The sequence below is a fragment of the Anser brachyrhynchus genome, assembly GCF_964034855.1.
Source record: "Anser brachyrhynchus genome assembly, chromosome: 3".
Classification (NCBI taxonomy): Eukaryota; Metazoa; Chordata; class Aves; order Anseriformes; family Anatidae; genus Anser; species Anser brachyrhynchus.
Window position 1 is genome coordinate 105,405,137 of NC_137696.1, and position 7,123 is coordinate 105,412,259.

Here is a 7,123-nt window from a genome sequence, read left to right on the forward strand (position 1 = left end):
AACAAATCAGAACCAACCAATCCACAAACTCACACCCTATCCTTAATTATGGATAATATCATGCTTGGTGAAGCCTGGCTGGACTCCCATTTTTATAAGATTGCTTGCACCAGGCTGCAATGCCATAGTCAAAGAAATCTGATCTTTTATCGCTGAAGGAAGAGGGAGAACTGGCTCTCCCTCTCAGGCAATGCCACACTCAAGATTGTGTTGACAGAATTCAATATTAAATAAGGAAACTCACAATAACTAACCTACAAACACAGCTTTTCTTGGCTAGGTATATAGCGTGGATGATGCTTTACTCTTACTGTCAAATTACAAATGTATCAGTTTCACGAAAATTTGTCCAAAGCCAAAGAAAATTAAGCATTTGCCATTAAAAAAAGTGGAAAAAAAGTCACAAATATGTCAAGGACAATCCAAAGCTAGTTATTTACTAGTTTAGAAAAAGTACATGGAAGTTTGCACTACAAAAGATTTGTGCTTGCCCTAAAATACAATAGAAATGATATGACTCAAGACTATATGGAAGGTTAGGAGCAAAAATCTTGATTTTTCGTTATTTTAACTGCTGTCAATATTTAATTTAATAAACAGTCAAAACCATAACGGGGATTTCTGTGACATGAAAAACAGTTTAAATTTCAGTTCACATATTAAGCTGTCCTCCTCAAGGTTACGTTATGATTTGAACAGAAAGAGTCTTTTCTTAAAACCTACATAAACATCACCGTAATTTGCTGAACTACGGAAGTTATAGAAATATCTGCTCTTTAATACAAACACTGTATGAAATATTTAGGAGCAAGCAGAAGCTCCACGTTCAGTTTATCCCTCCAGTAACGTAAGGAATAATCCTGTACCACTGTCTTCACTATTAGCTTTTAAGTATGCATATGTAATTGTCTGTTTTGTATTCAACCAGTGCTCAGGAAAGAGGTAACGAGAAGCAATGAGGCAATAATGTCTATCAGGAGGATACACTGAGTGACGGATTTGGAATGCCGTGACCAGCAAATGCTCAACTGGGAGCAAGCTTCATTTACACTGCTGCTTGTTGTTGAAGGGAGAAGATATTGAGCATATGTGAGTCAGCAACACAAAGCCCCATAGGGGAATATCACACCAAAATTGATTAACTGCTTAATTTGTAAGCTGATGAGGCAAGTGCGTCAGCCTCTAATTTACATTCTGACTAACAGTAATAATGTGTTGGCTGAACATTTGGTGAAATTATCTGAGCAAGGTGTAATAAAGAATAAATAAAGCCTTTTTACTTAAAAGCTAGAACTAATTCTGATATAATCAAAATTCTGCTGAATATGAACAGATGAAATAAAGCTCGGTGGCATTATAAGAACCCGAACATCAAGAATTAGTTTCAAAGGAGACTGACGATAAGTATAGACAAAACCTAGCATGCAGATTTCATACCCAAGTTGTCCATGTACGTATGAGCTTTGAAGTATTTTGAAAGAAGTAATTTTTTCTTTTTGGTCACAAGAACAATTAAAAGTAATGGCACAAGTCTCATGCAGTAATTTTGTCTTTACTCTCACTTCACTGAAAAGTTCAGAAACAGCACAAGAATAAATTAAAATACAGCTGATTTGCAAAATGCCCATGGTTAGAGCAGTAGCATCAGCCCCAAACAGCAAGTATGAACAAAGAATGATTAAGAGCATTCATAAACATGACAAGTCAAGAAAGGTTTAAGGCAGACATTGTAGGGGAATGAGAAACCTGAAAAGCAAGACAGAGCAGTGTTGGAGAAGAGCCTAAACAAGAGATTTCAACTCAGCATTACAATTAGGGAGATGAATGTCGTTTTGGTTTCACGAACATGTAACATTGTGGTACCATGGTCGCCAGCTCCAGCCTTGGGATTCATCTGGTAACACAACAATGTGCAAGACATGCACTGTAAGCATTTTGTCTAACCCAAGAAAAAGTGAGGTGGATTTAGAGCAGTGGCCAAGAAGCACGTAGTATTTGGCAGACTATTAAATGGATCTCTGTCAGTCTCCCTCCACTTACTGCTTTCAGTACTGAAAGCCAATGGCACACAGCAAAGAAGCCCAGATCAAGAATCAAGAAAAGATTTGCAGAGTCCAAGGAGATGATGATAGAAGCTGAAAAACAACCTGGAGAAAAAGCATGAAATAAAATAAAGGCAACAACTACCACCTTCAGTTGGGACCCACCAGGCTCCAGCTGTCAGAGCCTGAGCTCCAGACTCCTGGTTTTGGAGCCAACAGCAAGAGGCAGAGGTTGTTTCCTTGTGAGAATCCAAGGCACATGAAAGAGGAACGCTTCAGGACTTGCATCATCCTTCCGAGAGGCACTACTGGTGCGGCAGAAGGAATCTGAGAAAGTGACCGAGGGAATGAGAAAGTAGCAGCCACTGACAGCAAGGTTCACGCTAACTGTGTATGCTGTATAATTCTGTCAGAGGCATTTGGAGAACAGTAAAGGAGACAGAAGACATCATGTAAGGTGATGGAAACAAAGCTGAAAAGTAGAAAACAGGCCCTCTGCACAGTGAGGACTCTTTACTAATCTCACGCACTTGTTCCACGCTCCTTACAACTTGGATTCCTGAAGTCTTACCCATTTTCATGCAGCTCTGTTCCTCAGGAATCTTGGTGTGAGCATTCAGTGCTGTGTCAGAGACAGTAAGAGTAGGGCAGGGTACCAGTACATCGGCAGGAACCACACGGCCTTGCAGAGCTGTGCTAAGACTGGAAGGCCAATGTGTGCCTTCGCAACCCTAGGGGGTTTTGTACTACGTGTTTAATGAAACTACTCTTTCCCCCTTGATATGAAACAAGACATTAGCCAATGACCTTTCTGAAAGCAAGGCAAGATTTATTCGAAATGCAGTAATTGTATACAAGAACACATCCAACAATAAGCTTAGCTTCTGCACAGGCGAGCTGAATAAATAAAATGGTATGAAATGTGATAAAAGTATTTATATGCTAGCTATGTTAGTATCATCATGTATAGTGCCCAAAAGAATACAAGGTTTTTTGTCAGCACCAGCAGGTATCTCTGACCATCTGCCTTTCCAGGCTTGGCTATCAGTTACATTTGCACTCCTAGAGCACAGGAACTCTTTTTCTTCCCCACCCCCCCCCCCCATGAAATCTCCTCTTTGCTAATGTTAAAAAAGCATGCACACAGAAAAAAATCATACCCACAGTTTCACCATGTGGGTATTTTTATTTCTTTTCTTCAAGAGGAAAGGACTTCAGTAATCCAAACATGAAGTGTACCACTTAGTGGGTTATCAGTCCTCCATTCAACTTTGAATTAACTATTTCCTTGAGAAGAGTCAAGAAATGTGAAAACAAGCAAAAAAAACAAACCAAACCAAACAAAACAAAAAAAAGATCAAACCAATACACCTATAACACACAGCCACCCACATTATCAAAAACATTTGATGAGTTTGGTTACCAGCAGTTTTGGTACCAAAGTCAGTTTGGAGCATCCCTAATACCCTCTCATTTCCTAGGAGGATAAACTTTGTGATGTGAGACGGATTATATATGGTTATTATGATAGTGACATAGCTGGACAAGATGCTTTAAAGAAAAATGTGTTTACTTTGTATATGCAAGATGCTTCAATGAGGCGATGCCTCCTTGTTTCTAAGGAACTGTGATACATGAATAGTCACTAACAGCCTGAGGCACAGGTGAATCAGGTGATTTGTTCTGAAAAGCACTTAAGACATCTCTTCAACCCCATGGGAGGTAGAGCAGAAGAACGCCCGTAGCTAGAAATCTTCAGAAATCCCCATAACATTTAGCAATGGCAAGAACGCAAAAATCCTAAGTTCAGAGTTTTACAACTGAGTTGTAGGCTTGGCACTAGGAGAAAGGATATATGAAAGTGGTATGGGGAAGAAATCAAAATACCTACCGGCAAACTAAACACATTATTCTCTCGCAAGGAACACAGCTCTCGCTACATTTGAATAAGCTATTAACAGTAAATATAATCAATACAAAAGCTTTGTGAGCTGCCAGGTAGTATTCAGAGTGGTACTCAAAGTGGATAACCAGAACAAAGATGACTGGTTACATCAGACTTCAAGTTTTTACTTCTGAGATGCACAATGATCACAAAAAAAGTACCATTTTTAAAAGAAAACAAAGATTGAATTGTTTCAAATATTGGATTAAGGCAAGCAGATAAAAAAATAAGAGGGAAAACGAAGGCAAAAAAATCACAAGTCAGTATGACAAATGTGTCTTCACAACTAGGTCTATTACAACAAGGATGATCTTTCATCTCAGGAGAAGACTAAAACTACTAGAGAGTGTGTGTTTTACAACATGGTTTTAGCAGGCTAAATGCTTAGACATGAAATATGAGACAATGCCACCCAAACAGGTAAGTCACTGAAATATGAAGAAAATGCACAGCACCTACATAGTACAGTTTATGCAGACTGTCTTCTATAACTCACCCAGGTCCAAAGTAGTATATCCCGATATTATTGTTTATGATTGATGTTAGGCTAATAAATTATCTGCCAATACCTGTTCCAACTCAAGTTGGTACACAAGACACCCTTTGTAAAGTCACTGAACACATAATATTTGCTCAAATTTAGCACCAACAAAGAAACATCAATTCTAGCCACTATGGCTGAAGACACTGTATGAGCATTGCAACACCAAGTCAAGCCTTTAACGGGAGAATTTCCACAAGGATCAGGTGTTGAGAAAGACCAGAAGAAGAACTGTATTCCACCTAAAGTGTTAAAATAACATGAATTTAGTTGTCAGCAATACATAAGTAAAATAATTCTGTCACCCTCAATTGAGGCTAAAGCAGACCAGGACATGATAAGCAGCAGCTTTCAGATGACAAAGAAATGATTGGCATTCTGTTTGTACAAAGACAGTCAGAAAACAGCGCTGGGATGCTCTACAACAAGCTCCAAAGACAGCTACCTTGGAGGCTATCTGAGGCTGAAAAGAGAACTCTTCCAAGAATTTGTAGTACAAGAATTGCAGGCTTATGTGCAAAACACACCACCACACCTAACCACCATGCCACCCAAGCCTTAGGAAACTGTCTAGCTGAAGCCCTGCTGGCAAGTCTTCACATACACTGATTGTAATTTGTTTGATGTGTAAACAGTCAGTACCAAAGGGGTTGTGGTGCTGCCCACCAAGCAAAATAAGTTGCATGACCAATGCTAAACCAGAGCTACGAATTCAGTTCTGCCTGTCTCTCATGTTAAATACAAGACTCAGTATGTAAATACAAGACTCGGCCATGTTAAATTTTGATTGGAATTTCCCCCTTACCCTCATACCTGAATCCCAGCTTTGGCTTGCTAACTCTATTTTAATCACTAAGAATAAGCTTCCAGGCAATCCAAGGAGATAAACAAGTATGCAACAAAGATTTAACTAAAACAAAGCTGGGCTTTTAAGAATAAAACCCTAAAACTCATCCTGTTCTTCTAACTGGGGAAAGACACACAGAGAACAAAAACGTGGCAGACTCCAACTCCCATGTGCCCAATAATCCCACATGCTACAGTAGTAACCTATGAGAAACAAATATATTTGGGCACCTTAACAAAATACAGACTCCTGCTACTTCTTGCAGAAGGTGCTTCTATCAGTAAAACTATGGGCATCATTCTGTCCCTCATTTCCTCTTTCCATACATATCCCTAGGCACTCCTATCAATAACAAGTTATTAATTCCCACAATGAATATGAATAGTTTCTACCATAATCACACAAGAAACAAGGAATAAAGAATGGCTTTAAAAAAAACTAACACAAAACAACATGACAAGTGCTTGACATGTATTACTGAAGAATTCAAAGAGCCCTAGCTTAGCTAAGCTCCTGCATTGTCTTGCTTATAGTAGCGTTTTTATCCAGCTGAGTGACAAAGCTTACGCTTCATAGCACCCTGGCATGACAGGCTCTTTAAAAACAATGTAAAGGATGTGTTAAAAAGCTAAGTATAGAAAGCTCACGTCAGAGATAGTAACTCCTAGTGGTGAAGAACACTGATACAAGCCAAAGAACAGGGAACTTCATTCCAGTTCACTTCAAAGGTCTGAAGTTAGCATTGACTGGACCAGGTGGAGACCATGACTGTCCCGCTGCTGAGGGCTGGGAATGCAGAGCCTCACTTCAGAGCTAGGCACACCTACGTGTTACACACTCAGTGTGTATTCATACACTGGGTTTTACATGAAATCCAGAATTGTTTTTGGAATAGCTCAGTTGGAAGGGACCTACAGAGATCATCAAGTCTCAAGTGCTCGCTTCTATATACTGTCCCACATTTCCCCAACCCACGAACACACAGAAAGGTAGGAGGGAGGCATCTCTTTTCCAATTTTGACACCTCCGGACACCTCACGCAATGGAAAGCATGAATAAAGACTTAAGACAACTGAAACAGAAGAATTACATGGCTGGCTCTCCTCAACGAGGACACACCCGAGGCCATACCACAACCCCTGTGGCCCCAAGGCCCCTTACAGGAATCACAGAATCATTGAGTCTGTAAAAGACCTCCAAGACCATCTGGTCCAACCATCCCCCCTACTACCAATGTCACCCATTAAACCATGTCCCTAAGCACCAGGTCCAACATTTCCTTGAACACCCCCAGGGACGGTGACTCAACCACTTCCCTGGGCAACCCGTCCCAATGCCTGACTGCTCTTTCTGAGAAGAAATGTCTCCTCATTTCCAACCTGAACCTCCCCTGGCACAACTTGAGGCCATTCCCTCTAGTCCTATTGCTGGTCATCTATGAGAAGAGGCTGACTCCCAGCTCCCCACACCTTCCTTTCAGGCAGTTGTAGAGAGCACTAAGGTCTCCCCTGAGCTTCCTCTTCCCCAGACTAAACAACCCCAGTTCCCTCAGCCGCTCCTCATAGGACTGGAGGCGTTTCAGCCATGCTTTTGTGCTCCACCACCAGCCCAGCTGGAACAACACCGCACCAGGCGCTTCCCAAACCCCTCTCCGAGGGGGCTGCAGGGAGAAGCCACCACCGCCAGGGCTGTCAGACCAACCACACTGGCAGCAGCCCCCTGACACCGGGACCCCCCGGGATACTCAC

The 7,123-nt window shown here is 41.1% G+C and overlaps 1 protein-coding gene across 2 annotated transcripts in view; it reads right to left on the reverse strand.

Moving 5' to 3' along the window:
• The window catches only part of SH3YL1 (SH3 and SYLF domain containing 1), a 43,745-nt gene that overhangs the window by 36,479 nt on the left and 143 nt on the right, over window positions 1-7,123 (reverse strand). The window lies entirely within an intron of this gene.